We start from the raw sequence: 15614 nt of genomic DNA, 5'->3' as shown, positions 1-15614 counted from the left end.
ACGAGAGGGCCGAAGGGTGCGACAACAAAGGGTTCCGGTGAGCGGATAGGTTCGCTCCTGATAAAAGAACTGACCGCAGCCAGAACAAGAGATAGTTGCAGGACAACGAGGTATCGAGTTCCCGAGATTGCACTTATCCCAGGCTGTCACAGTATAATTTCAATGTTAGCATACTGGAGCTGGTATCGGCAATGAGAAACATCAAGGAAGCACGGTTCCCGGGGCCAATGAGATCCGATCCCAACCAGGGGGATCCTAATTTGTGGTGCGAATATCATCAGACTAATGGCCAACGAACTGGGAAGTGCCAACATCTGCGCGGGGAGGTGCCAACGCTGTTGAAGAACGACCATCTCAGGGAATTCCTAAGCGACAAGGCCAAGAACAATTACAGCCGCAGTCAAGATAATGCAGAACCCTCAAGGATAAGAGAAGACCCTCCTCGACTAACTATCAACATGATTTTCGGGGGGAATGAGATCAACGGTGTAACATTCTCGGCCGCCAAGAAGACAAAGGTATCAGTGACTCATAGCAAGAGACTCTGGGAAGTCACCGAAGACGACATCACCTTTACGGAAGAGGATGCCGATGGACTTCTTCTGCTGCACAACGACGCCCTGGTAATTTCTTTTAATGTTCTAGATTTCAAAATTAAACGTGTTTTGGTTGACCCGGGAAGTTCAGCTAACATCATTCAATGGAGAGTGTTGGAACAAGCCAAGCTAACCGGAAGCATCGATCCGGCAACAAAGCTCCTCGCCGGGTTCAACTTAGCAAGTGTGACAACCCGAGGGGAGATCTTGTTGCCCACAAACACCGAAGGGATCATGAAGACTACCTTATTTGAAGTAGTGGACTACGACATGGGCTACACCATAATTCTTGGCAGACCATGGCTACATGAGATTAAGGCCGTACCATCGACATATCACCAACTGCTGAAATTCCCAACTCCAGAGGGAACCAAACAAATAAGTGGAGATCAACCGGTAGCAAGAGAAATGAACGCAATATCGATTTTTAGCAGTAAAGGGAAGGAACTCGACACATAGTAATTACAGGAACCGACGCCTGCTCCCGAACCGAATGAAGATAACATAGGGGAGGAGTCGTCGGAATCCCACCATGTACCAAGATATTTTCAGGTATCAGAAGAAATAAAAGCGACCAAGTCCACGATAGAAGAACTCGAACAAGTGGCTTTGTCCGAGAAATTACTTGAGAGAAAATTCTACTTAGGGACAGGACTCAACCCCGAGCTCAGGTCAGGATTTATTGATTTTCTTAAAACTAACATTGATTATTTCGCATGGTCGCACGCGGATATGACAGGTATCCCGCTAGAGGTGGTCATGCACAAGCTAAGCCTGGACCCAAGCATCCCACTGGTACGGCAGAAGAAGCGCCCAATAGCCGAGGTCAGAAACAAATTTGTTAAAGAAGAAGTAACCCGATTACTTGACATCGGTTTAATTCGGGAGGTAAAGTATCCTGACTGGATAAGTAATGTAGTCATAGTTCCGAAAAAGAATAATAAATTTCGAATGTGCATAGATTATAAAGATTTGAATAAGGCGTGCCCGAAAGACTCATTTTCATTGCCATACATTGATCAAATGGTTGATGCAACGGACGGACATGAGTTAATGAGTTTCCTCTTTGCCTATTCCGGGTACAATCAAATTAAGATGAACCCGGAGGATCAGGAAAAATCTTCGTTCATAACGAACTTTGGCAAATATTGCTACAATGTGATTCCCTTCGGGCTTAAAAACGCCGGAGCCACTTACTGGAGGCTCGTGAATAAGATGTTCGAAAAATAAATAGGTAAAGCAATGGAAGTATACATAGATGATATGATAGTCAAGTCTTTGTATGCAGGTGACCATTTAAAACACATCCAGGACTGTGACATGTAATGAGATAACGCAACATAAGGAAAGTGATGCGGAAGATTTGGAAGATAATATAATACCTGAGGAAATTGTCAAAGAAGTAGAGAATTTTGAGAACAAACCAAAGTCCAATTTGGAAGAAATTGAGGCAGTTAGCTCAACCCCGAAAAATGCGCGTTCGAAGTTAGCTCCGGTAAAGTTTTGTGTTTCCTGGTGTCATAGAGAGGGATCGAGGTAAATCCCGATAAGATCAAAGCCATCGAGGACATCCCAGACCAGCTGACAAGCGTGAAGGAAGTCCAAAGGCTAACTGAAAGATTAGCCGCTCTAAGCAGGTTCATTTATCGGTCTTCGGAAAAATGTCATCACTTCTTCTCACTTCTGAAGAAGAAGAACAACTTCGAATGGACTCCAGAATGCCAACTAGCCTTAAAAGATATGAAACGTTACCTATCAAGACCTCCGCTACTATCAAAACCAGAGGAAGGCGAATAGTTCCTGATATACTTAACGGTTTTGGAGGTAACGGTAAGTTCCATTCTAGTTTGGGAGGACGCAGGTACGCAATCTTCTATCTATTATGTCAGCAAAATTTTGTCGGGAGCGGAAACTTGTTATTCGCACCTCAAAAAACTGGCCTTAGCTCTCATAATCGTCTCTCGAAAGCTTAGGCCTTATATTCAGTGCCACCCGATAACCGTGGTGACAACTTTTCCCCTGCGAAATGTCCTTCGCAAACTTGAGTTGTCAGGTTAACTAGCCAAATGGGCAATTGAAATTAGTGAATTTAATATTGAATATAAGACTAGGGCTGCGATCAAGTCACAAGTTTTGGCCAACTTTGTGGCCAATTTCAGTCCCGGGTTGCTACCTCTGGCTGCAAAAGAGGCAGTGATGGTGTCAGAAATGACATCAGGAGTTTGGACCTAGTTCACAGATAGAGTTTCCAACGTGAAAAGGTCTGGGCTCGGGGCAGTCTTAATCACTCCCTTGGGAGAGACCCTGAGGCAGGCCTAAAAACTGTTCCCTTGACTAACAATGAAGCCGAGTATGAGGCTTTGATTGCAGGACTTGAACTGGCCCGGGGGCTAGACTCCGAGATCATTGAAATCAAATGGGGGACAGATATAGTCGGGCTGCTGCCACCGGACCCCGGGAAGGTAATATTTCTTTTAATTTTAACTGATTACTTCACTAAATGGGTTGAAGTAGGTCCTTAACAAAAGATCAGTGAACGCGAAGTGGTCGATTTCCTGTGGGAAAACATAATTTGTCGGTTTGGAATACCGAAGGAGATTGTGTGCAAGAATAGACCACAATTCATAGGCTCCAAAGTCACAAAATTTCTTGAAGACCTAAAAATTAAAAGAATCACATCTTCACCATACCATCTGAGTGCAAATGGGCAGGTGGAATCAACCAATAAGGTAATTATTCAAAATCTCAAAAAGAGGTTGGAAACAACCAAGGGAAAATGGCTTGAAGAGTTACCGAGAGTGTTGTGGGCATACCGAATGACGGCCAAGTAAAGCACGGGGGAGTCACCTTTCTTTCTCGTATACGGCGTAGAGGCTCTGATCCCAATGGAAGTAGGAGAACCAACCTTGCGATGCTTCCGAGTGGATTAAAAAGCAAATAATAAGACATTGTTGGTTAAACTGGAGCTACTTGACGAACACAGGGACTTGGCGTATATAAGAATGGTGGATCAGAAACAAAGGATGGAAAAAATACTATAACCAGAGGGCCAATCTCCGCTATTTTAAAGTGAGAGACTTGATTTTGAGGAAAATGACTCAGAACACCCGGGAGCTCAATGCAGGAAAGTTGGGTCCAACATGGGAAGGTCCCTACCGAGTTTCAAATGTCACCGTAAAAGGGTCATACGAACTAGAGAACCAAGACGGAGTTAAATTACCGAGCAACTGGAACGTGACTCACCTCAAAAGGTATTACTGCTGATGGTACATAGAGTATGTTTTTCAAAAATGAGGGAATCCCCTTGGTGCTAAAGTTTTACTTTGAGCCTATCAACCTCGGTCAAAAAACCAACCCACTCGGATCTCATGGCGCTGAGGCTAAGATCGAGATCACGGATCGTAGTTATGTGAACCTTATTTTGATCCATGATCTTCTTGTACCTATCTTCTATCTGGGCATGCTTCTCCTCGGCAGCAACAACATCTTTAGCTTTGGAGTTCAAAGTTGCCTCAAGTTATTCACTCACTCAATGGAGGCAGACCCACGCTCGACAACAGCAAACACGTCATCTTGAACTTTAGACCACTTAGCCTTAGCCTATTGGAATTGAACATTTAATTGAGAAGCTTCTTGACTAAGGGCCACTACCTCCTGCTCGCTAAGATGTAGCCAGACCTCAAGATCACTTGCCTCAGTAGCTTTCGCTTCTACTATCGGGAGGCGCGCGACGAGTTGGTTCCTCTCGACCAAAAGTTGATCCCGCTCTGACATAAGTCCTTCTTTGTCAAGGAACAATCTCTGAAGGCCCTCGAAAGCGAGGAAGTTGGCATGTAAAACAAATATCGAAGTTAGTAACCCTGTTTTTATAGACAAATAAAAAAGTAGTAAAAAGAACAAGTAAAATATCGCTGCTGCATTGTGCATGGCGTTATGTAACATACACTCCCCTGAAAGAGAGTGTATCTTCTTCTTATCTTTCCTTGAAGCCAGTAGCTTCAGATAATTGGCGAGTTCCATCGGCCTGGACAGAAGATGGCACTCCTTTGACAGCGAGAGAGAGACACCCCTCTTCCTTTGGGGACGCAGAAGGGGGTGAATAATTTGCCTCAAATTCTGGTGGTCAGGGGGCTGGGGAGGTGGGACATCCTCCTCTCGGGCATCTGTGGCCGGTGGGGGAGATGTAGCAGTTGCTAGTGAGGAAGGAACAGTTGGTGTAAATGGAGATGAGGCTGATGGTGTTGTAGGTCGAGAAGCAATTGTGGTAGAGGTAGTGATGTTTGTTGGTTGCTCACCAACCGAAGGCAGAAGAGGCTCGGTACTCGACCTCATAGTACCGGAAGCAGTAACTAGGACCAGAAAGGGAGAATCAACATTCTCCACTAAGTCAAATTCTCCCTAGAGCGCTTGGACATCGCCCTCGGTTGGGGTTCTAAGCTCTCCGAATTGAGCATTCTATTGAGCTGATGAAGATCGTTGTTTCCTTTGAAGGGAAGACTCTTCATCACTGGCCTTCCCTTCATAAACAATGACCACAATGGATGCGGTTGGCTCGGGCGTGGTCTTCTTTATTTTCTTTTTTTTTTACCCCTGGCTGAGGAAGAATGCCGCCTTTATGGTTGCTTGTTCTCTGGTTGGGGACTCCGAGAAGAAGCACCTGTATCGGAAGCGGACTCGAGGGCACCAGTTCAGGTGAGAGCCTCCTGTAACAACCTCGCAGCCTCAGCCGAATCGACCAAAACATCCTCTTCAGGGATGGAAACAGAACCCTGCGGGAGACCTGAATCAAACAATAGGCAGGATTAACAGATTTTCTTATGTACAAAGGTGGAACGAAGGAAGAGTCAGTTTACCGTGGTTCTTGGCCCTCCACCCGTACTTGGGGGCCAACTATTTCCGCCGGCGGGTCTCTGGCGTAGTGATATCCAGAATCTTCTGAACCCATCGGTCCAGGCCTTCAACCCTTGTTGGTGTCGACCGAGTAGCTAAAATAACGAGAGAAAAAGGGTTAATAATAACACAGGACAATCTTTTTCTGAGAAAGAGGTAGATTTTGAACTTACATGAATGATTCCAGGATTCGGGGAAAGATGGAGTTGTGGCGAGGATGATATCCCTAGTAGCAATAACGATAAATGGCTTCATCCATCCACAATCATTTTCGTCATCCATGCTGGTAAGCAAAGCATGGTGGCCACGCTTGCTGAAGTTTATTACTCCTCCATGAAAGATTTTGGGGGAGTAGAGGTTCATCATATGAGCCAAGGTAAGGGGTTCCTTCGTTTCTAGGCACAACCGCCGCATACATGCCAACGTTCGCCACACCGAAGGGCTCACCTGAGCCAAACAGACATGGTACCGGTGGCACAATTCCAAAATCACGGGGTCAAGTCCCCTGCTCAAAGAAAACAGACCCAAAGTTAAGAAATATATGTAAACATACGTAAAACCCTTCTTAGTGAAGGTCACTCGCTCCACCAGGTCAGGAGCAATGATATTTAAGGCATGGCAATCACAATCTTTTTTCATAGCAGGAATACTGGAAGGGCAAATAGAGGAGGGGTATTTACCAACAGCCCAAGTTCGAGGGTTTGAAGTGGGGAACTTCTCTTCGAATCTTTGGCAGTGTTTAGATGTTTAGGGATGATGGTGCTCACCGCGGGAGGATCAACATCAACATCAACCTCCTTATCTTTATTCCTCTTCGGGCCTCTACCGAAGAGAAGACCAGAGTTATTGAAAGAATTAGCATAAGAAGCCATAGCGATAAGAAGATGATAAGAGTTTTTTGAAGAAGATCAAAGAGAGGTGAAAGCAGAAGGAAGTTAAGTGCAAAGAACTTAAGGAAGCTTACGAAGTTGTTATAAGTAAAAGAAGAGGAATGATGCGTATAAGTAAAGGTATAGGCGGCTAAAATCATGGTCATGATTACCTCGAGAACGGGAAATAATATTTCTGAGTCGTGGAGTAACACGTGTTCGGGGTATTAAATGCGAGGAGACGTGTGTCTTATCAAGTATCAGAAACTTTTTAGAAGGGTTCAGAAAATTCCCGCCAAGAAAGAAATCTTTACCAACTTCCTAATGATACAAAGATGTGTCACCGGAAAGAAGGGGACTATCTGTATAGGGTAAAATTAGTTTATATTAAATGCTTGAATGATTACATGACACGTGAAATCGGAGGTATACGGAAGATGAAGCGAGTGGGAATCAAGACCGAAGACAACAACTTTGGTTGGTATCGGGTAGATCCCAAAGAAAACGCAGTCAACAGAGGCAAACTGATGTTTGTCATCGGATGAAATTTAATGAAAAATATTCCTCAGTATTAAATATGTAGCCGTTGCAGAGAATGTTGGCATTCATGGCCTGCCATTACATATTCATCAATGAACCCATTATTGTCATTTAAGAGAGGCTTGATTCTAGAATCTTGTTTTCAGGGTATAGCTATAAATAGGAGTTTCAATAACCATTGTAGACACAAAATCTCTGGCAAAACTTATGCTACACATTATTCTCAAGCTAAATAATACTTTATTTTCTCTCTAATATTATTCTTATCACTGTCTTCGGAAGCCTTTGTAACGACCCGAACGATCGTTTTGAGTATTTTAGCCCTGATCTCATATTTATTGCCTCCTCTATGTTGTATTATGGTTATGTGACTAGCCAGGGTGTCTGGTTTTGGTTCGGGGTGAGTTTTGGAGTGAAATGGGATACATAGTTCCTAAGTTGGAGCTTTAAGTTGAAATAATTGACCGTAGTTTGACTTTTGTGTAGACAACTCCGGAATGGAGTTTTGATGGTTCTAATAGCTCTGTATGGCGATTTGGACTTAGGAGCGTGTCCGGATGTTGATTTGGAGGTCCGTTGGTCGTTTCGGCTTGAATTGGCGAAAGTTAAAAAGTTGAAGGTTTGGAAGGTTGGAAAGTTTGATTGGCAGTTGACTTTATTGATATCAAGGTCAGATTCCGATTCCGATTTTGGAAGTTGGAATAGGTCTGTCATATCATTTATGACTTGTGTGCAAAATTTGAAGTCAATCGGAGTTGTTTTGGTATGAATCGGCATTAGTTTTGGAATTCGGAAGTTCATAGTCTCAATAGGCTTGAATTGGGTTGCGATTTGTAGAATCGATGTTGTTTTATGTGATTTTTGGCCTCGAGTAGGTCCGTTATGTGTTTTGAAACTTGTTGGTATATTCGGACGGGGTCTCGGGGGCTTCGGGTGTGATTCAGATTGAATCCGTATCAAATTTAGACTTAGTCTCTTTGCTGAAGTTCCAGCCTTCTGATGTCATCGCACCTGTGGAGGGATTTGCCGCAGGTGTGGACTCGCAGGTGTGAGTGGTGAAGTGAAGAAGCGGAGAGGGGAAGCCCAGGTCTGGGCTCGCAGGTATGAACACTTGGGCACTGGTGCGCCTCCGCAGGCGCGGACTTGCTTTTGCAGAAGCGGAATTTAGAGGGAGGCCTTGGGCAGGACCGCAAGTTCAGTCATTTTCTCCGCAGAAATAGGCTCGCTGGTGCGAGCAATTGTCCGCAGAAGCGGAACCTTAGGGTTTAAGTTGGAACCGCACCTGCAATGGATTTTCCGCAGGTGTGGCGTCACCTATGCGACTGAGTGACCGCAAATGCGGATTCACTGGGCAAAAAAGGCCTAAGTTCGAGGGTTTGATTTCATTATCGATTTTGGACCTAGAGAGCTCGGTTTGTGGCGATGTTTTGGGAGATTTTCAAGAAAATATTTGGGGTAAGAGATTCTAACTTGGTTTTTGTTATATTACACAAATCCATTGTTATTTTCATCATTTAATTAGTGATTTGAGTTGAAAATTTTGGGAAAATTGTGAAAACTTCTTAGGCTAAATTTTGGGGATTTGAAAGGCGATTTAAGGTCGGATTTGAGTAATTCTTATATGTTTGGACTCGTTATCGAATGGGTGTTCGGATTTTGTAATTTTGGTTGGATTCCAAGACGCAGGCCCGGGTTGACCTTTTGAGTTGACTTTTTATTTCTTTATAAAGATCGTAACTTTATTGTTCAAAATAGTTTCCTATAGTTTATATTTATGGTATGAAGTTATTTTGGCTAGATTTGAGCCGTTTGGAGTTGGATAATCGAGGGAAGGGCTTACTAGTGGTTTGAGTTAGCGTGTTTGGAGGTAAGTGTGTTGTCTAACTTTGTGTGGGGGAATTACCCCTTAGGATTGATGATGGTTTGCGTTAATTGTGATATGTGTGTCACGCCCCGACCTCGGGAAGCGCAACCGACGCTCAACCGAGATACCCTGATTGAGCAAGCTTGCACAATGCCGTCTACCCGACTCACCCAAAAATAAAGAGAAGATACATTTCATTAATTAGACAATAAGGTCACGCGAACAACACCATTTCATTACCATTGGTTACTCCATTTTTAAGCCTCAAAATACATTAAACATTCATAGTTTGAAGTGTAACATGTGATACAAATACAACATTTTTAGTTTGACTTTTCCAACACCAATATACAACCTACACCGTGTCTACGAAGCGTCTAACAGAAACCAAAGAGTGTTATGACAGTGCCGACGACAAGGCCCCATCTATTATGTACAAAGGACAAAAGATACAGGACACCCGAAATGAAGTGGGGCTCACCAAACCAGCTGAGGAGAGGGTGTACTGCTATCACTGCACAATGCCGCCCGTTGTGGAACCACCTGCATCCATAAAGATGTAGCGCCCCCGGCAAAAGGGATGTTAGTACATATGGAATTGTACTAGTATGAAAACTAAACACCCCCTCAATAGAATGAGTAACAGTACAATGATAAAGAAATATGAAATCAATGAGGGCCTCATCAATATTAAAGTAGCAAGTGAGAAGAAAGAATAAATTTCAAGCAAGTTTCAATATTTTAAATTGGGAGATCTTTAGTACCGATACACCACTGTGCTTTTAGCACGGAGTCCGATTTCAGCCCGATCGGCTAAGCTGTCTCACCCTGAGACGTCCACTCACAATACCACCATGTGCGCAGCATGGCATCCGATCTCAGCCCGATCGGCTAAGCCGTCTCACCACAATGCCGTGTGGGTCAACGTCACCTCACATTCCGCTATCAATCATCTCATCCCACTTAAGGAGATTTATCTCAACACATCAATCTCATCCCATATTCGGGGAAAACTCGCACCACCTCACACGGGGATTTTACCTCTCACTCACTCCTACACCGGCACAATTAGTTTCGGGATTAGGTCATTTCAACCTACCCTTCCTCGGTGACTAAATGATACTCCTATGGCATTTATTATTTAAATAATTTACAGCTCATTTCAATGTCTTTTACACTTCTCTTCATTTCATTGGCACTAGTGGCCTCTATTGTAATTTCATTCTCGGCACGCTGGCCGTCTTTTTTTAATATCTCATGCTCACTTCTTTTGATTTCAAACACCATCAAGGATTATCAACAACAAGGCATTTCTATTCAAGACTTTAAGTACACATGTGAGCAAATAAGGGTCTTAGGCACAATGAGATTTCTTACACAATTCGACACGATAGCTTTCATTAGAATCACGTCTTGAAGTTATAGCATGTTAACACACAACCCATACTTAGATCACATTCCCGAAGGATAACACAATAAGATAAAAGCATTCAGAATAGTCAAATTCATAATGATCAACTCAGGGCTTACAAGAACATCGTGGGATTCAATTCTAAGAGAGAAGTTTAGCCAATATAACTCACCTTGAGCGTCCTTAAATTACTACAATGTTCCGAAAATCTTAGCAACTTCGATTTATTTGGAAATATAACAAAATTGAACACAAATTAGGAAGGATTTCATGGTTCCAGCTCATTTGAGCATTTTATTAAGCACTAGGTGTACATTAAGGTTTCAAGGTCCTCTTATGGCGGATTCCTTCATCCCACCACCCAATTGAGATCAACAATCTTCCCACAAACCTTGATAGTACATGCATGCATAATGAACAACTCCCATACCCAAGAATTGCTTTTCTCATTACCTATTTTCAGTTAAATCCCGAAATTGAGGGCTAGGGAGTAGAATCTTACCTATAGGATGAAGACCTAGTGAGTTTTCCTTGTTAATACTCCAAGCCTTGAGCAAGAATTGATGAACAATTAGTTTAGGAACCCCCTCTCACTCTAGAGCACTTCCTCACTCTCAAAATATCAGATTTTTACTTAACAAATGGCCCTTAATGTCTATATATCGAAATAGGGTCGGATTATAAAAACTAGAAAATGGACCGTTAGAACACAGCTCTACTATAACAGAGTGGACCGCAGAATGGATATGCGGTCCGCAAAATGGTCTGCAGAAGTGATGTCAAGAACTGGGCTGTTCAGGTCAGGTCTGCGGCAGGTCTGCTGAATCTGTGATGGATTGTACGGCCCGCGAAAGCATTATGCGGTCGCATATTGGACCGCAAAACGATCCTCCAAAATTGGCCATTTTTCTCTTGCACTCTGCGGCCCGAAGAGTGATTTTGCGGTCGCATAGTGGATCACAGAAATGCCCTGCTCTGCCAAAAATTTTCTTCAACTCTCTAATGCATTGTTCAACCCAAAAAGTCCGTATTATCAACACATAAGCTACCTTGGCATCACAAAAACCCGGGTTCTAAGTGAAATTTTTACGAGGCCTTACAATGTGAAAGCCGTGTATGCAAGGTGACGAGTGTGTATACGGTCTAAATGTGGTAATTGTCCGATTTTAGCTATGTAGATTCATTTCATGCCTTTAATTGAGTTACCGTAAAATGTTATATCCATCATCATTAGTCTATCTTCACATGCTCTACTTGTCTTATCTCTTACTAGTTAATTGCTCTACATGTTTAGTTGAAGTTCTTATTTTCTCTATTTCTTATTCATTATTTAACCGTTAAATTCTTTACTTGAAGTTGTTATTCTTGGAATATCTTATTGTTGAAATTGGTATTGAGTTATAAGGGCCGTGATTCACATTGAGGCAAAGTGTTAAGTTGTGAAATACTATTCTTGTTGAGTTATTCATTTTTGGTTGTTATTGTTGAGACTCTTGTGTATATTGTGGTTGAGCCATGGGCTATTTATTGTGAAAACACTGTTATTGTTGATTTCTTTGGTAGGTTGTGATATTGGGAACTTGAGGTGTACTTTGTTATACGTTGTGATATTGATACGTATGCGGTGGTATAAGGTCTTGAGGTTGAAATGCATGTGGTGAGATAAGGTGGGCTTGATACGTATGTTGCTAGTAGGGGAACTACTTGAAGCCACGCGATGTGATAAGTTGGGCTAAAACGCAAGAAGCTATTTCGGGAAAAATGATTTTCAAAACTAAATACAAGGCTCCCGTGGTGATATAAGGAAATATTGTGAAATGCTTTGTGATTTGAGACTATGAGGCGGAACCTCGGTATGGATTCTTGTTGATACTTTTCTATTACTTCACTTGTGTTTTGTTGCTTTGTTCCGTGTCATAACATTCTTTGTTTTCTTCCGTGATGCATTATTTGCCTTAGTTCAGTGCAGCTATTTTCGGTGTATTTCTTTATTGTCTCATTTATATTGTTATCATTATTGCACTATTATATACCTATTCAGTTTCTTATTTATTCCAGTAGGGCCTTGACCTGACCTCGTCACTACTCTACCGAGGTTAGGATTGGGACTTACTGGGTACCGTTGTGGTGTACTCATGCTACACTTCTGCACATCCTTTTGTGCAGATCCAGGTACCTCCTACCAGCCCAGGCACCAATGAGACAAGCCTAGTTCGGAGACTTCAAGGTATAACCACCGGCGTCTGCAGGCCTCGGAGTCACCCTCTAGCTAGACTATTTTCTTTTCTTATCCTTTTATAGACACTGATGTATAGGGATGTTCCATACCATCTTATAGAGCTTGTGACTTGTATTCACCAGATCTTGGGAAGTTGTGTTCTGTTGTGTTACAGAGTTTCTTTATATGATAGTGGTTTAGTTATTTGAAGGTTCTTTATAAATTCTCAGTTAATATTGCATGTATGTTAGGCTTACCTAGTCTTAGAGACTAGGTGCCATCACGACATCATACGGAGGAAAATTGGGGTCGTGACAGCCTTGCTCCTAAAACCAGACTGCATACTATTTCTTTCGATTTGAACGCTAAGTCTTATATTTTTATTTAATTTATTTATCATTTTGGGATCAAATCGGTTCGCTTGTCTATAATCCACGTAACAAATTCAACTGTATCATTTTACGGGTAAACAACTCTACAATTCTCAAGAGGTGCTAAGAATTGCGAGTAATTACATGGTGTAATTACAAGGTTGTTTTTTGATTCTTTTTTCTTTTTTTTATTTCTATTCTCTTTTTCTTTTTAATTAATTTTTTATTATTTTAACTTTTTAAATTATTTCTTTTCAAATATTATTCTTTTTACATTATTTATCTTCTATTTGGAGGCTAGAGGTGTACCTGTTGCCTACGTTAGGTTGATTAAGGATATGTATGATAGAGTAAAGACCCGAGTGAGGACGGTGGGTGGGGACTCAGACCATTTTCTGATTATGATGGGGTTGCATCAGGGGTCGGTACTAGCCCTTTTTTGTTTCCTCTAGCATGGACGTACTGACGCACCACATCCAAGGGGAGGTGCCATGGTGCATGCTATTTGCAGATGATATTATATTGATTGATGAGACGCGAGAAGGTGTGAACGCGTAATTAGAGGTATGGAGGCAGACCCCTGAATCTAAATGTTTCAAGTTGAGCAGGACCAAGACGGAATACTTGGAGTGTAAGTTCAGTGGCGAGACTCAAGGAGGGGAAGGGGAGGTGAGGCTGGACTCGCAGGTCATCCCTAGGAGATGGAGTTTTAAGTACCTTGAGTCTATTATTCAGGGGGATGGGGAGATTGATGAAGATATCACACATCGCATTGGGGCAGGATGGATAAAATGGAGACTCGCTTCCGGTGTTTTGTGTTACAAGAAGGTGCCGCCAAAATTTAAGGGTAAGTTCTACAGAGTGGTAGTCAAACCAACGATATTGTATGGAGCTGAGTGTTGGCCAGCCAAGATCGCTCATGTCTAGAAGATGAAGGTAGCAGAGATGAGAATGTTGAGACAGATGTGCGGGCACACCAGGTTAGATAGGATAAGAAATGAGGTTATTCGCGACAAGGTGGGCGTGGCCCCTATTGAGGACAAGATACGAAAAGCGCGACTTAGATGGTTTGGTCATGTGAGGAGGAGAAGCATAGACGCCTCAGTGAGGAGGTGTGAGAGATTGACATTGGAGGTCCTACGAAGAGGTAGAGGTAGGCCAAAGAAGAGGTGGGGAGATATGATTAGGCAAGACATGATGCAACTTCAGCTGACCGAGGACATGACCCTTGATAGGAAGGTATGACGGTCGAGGATTAGGATAGTAGAGTAGATAGTTTAGAGTGTTCATAATAGTAGTATTGGCACGTAGTCTCGCTTTCTATTGGTAGTAGGTTTTTATGACTAACCATTATTTTCTTTCATTTTTGATCACCTTACTATCTTGTTGTTTTTATTTTGCTTTTATATGGCTTTTTGGTACTGTCCCTTCTTGTCTATATTTTTATTAATGTGGTGCTTATGCTTTCCTGAGCCGAGGGTCTATTGAAAACAACCTCTCTATCCTCACAAGGTAGGGGTAAGGTCTACGTATACACTACCCTCCCCAGACCCCACGGTGTGGGATAATATTGGGTATGTTGTTGTTGTTGTTTTCTTTTATTTCCTTATTTCTTATTTCCAAACCTTTACTTCACGTGTTTCTATATAATTTCTCATATTTTATTTCTTTATTAATTATTTTTTATATTTTTTATTACACTTAGCTATATTATTATTCTAATTTGTCTAACAAATTATACCTCATAATCTTAGAAAGAATAAGTCATCTACAAACTTGACTTATAATGAGTGATGTCATTAAAGTTGAACTTTGTTATTGGATGGGGTTATATGCAAACTTAATTATATAAAATAATAGAATATTTTTTAAGATTTAAATAATATTCTCATTTTTAACCTTTATTTTTATTTAATTTTACGTAATTGATCATATTTTTTATTTTCTTTATTTAGCATAATTATGCTATTATATATTATAATTTTGAAACTACACCTCCTAATATTAGAAATAACGAGTCATTAATAAACTTGACATATAACGAGTGATGTCATTAAAGTGGAATCTGATTGTTGAATGAGTTATAGAGTTATATTTTCCTTTCTTATGAATTATATTTGCTTAAATTATGTTGAAACTTATTTTATGTTATGTTGTAATTTTACATAAGAGTATTACATTAATTATTTTTTTTGGATTTTAATTTTATGTTGTATTTTCGGTTCCATTTTTATTTACTTTAGTAGTATTTACTTATTAATTCAGATTGCATGCCATTCATTTTTCAGTTTGAATAGACAGATTATGTTTTTGTAAAATATTTGAGTAATGTTATGGTATTTATATATATACTATATTAAAAGCACGAAGCCCCTTATCGAAATGTGGCTCGCCTTTTTTATTCTTTAAAAGAAGATCTCACACTAGACAAAAATGGTCATTTAATTATTTACCTAAAATTTAGTACTTTAAAGTTTACTAAAATTTTAACTACAAATCTTTCCTTATTTAAGTTATGTGAGGACTCCCAATACATAGGAATCTAAAATTAATAAAATTTTAGTTATACAAAATCTTTCCCAAATAAGATATATTCATCATATGAATATTAATTTGCACGTTTATCTACTTTGACGAATGATTTTTCTTCTCTATTAATTAGATGCTTTTGAAAGCTCTTGATTTTGAGTTGATTTGGTCCCCTTTTTCCTCTTGTACACCATCATTCTTTTTTTTTTTTTAATTTATAAATTCTACTTTTGTAGTGCTATAAACAGAAATTCGGTTACAATTGACCAAATAACTTAGCTAATGTATTTTAATTAAGCTTTGTATCATAATAAATTACTCATGTA

The sequence above is a fragment of the Nicotiana tomentosiformis genome, chromosome 10 (genome assembly GCF_000390325.3).
Source record: "Nicotiana tomentosiformis chromosome 10, ASM39032v3, whole genome shotgun sequence".
Taxonomy (NCBI): Eukaryota; Viridiplantae; Streptophyta; class Magnoliopsida; order Solanales; family Solanaceae; genus Nicotiana; species Nicotiana tomentosiformis.
The sequence above is the reverse complement of the archived record's forward strand: the minus strand, read 5'-3'. Positions refer to the sequence as shown.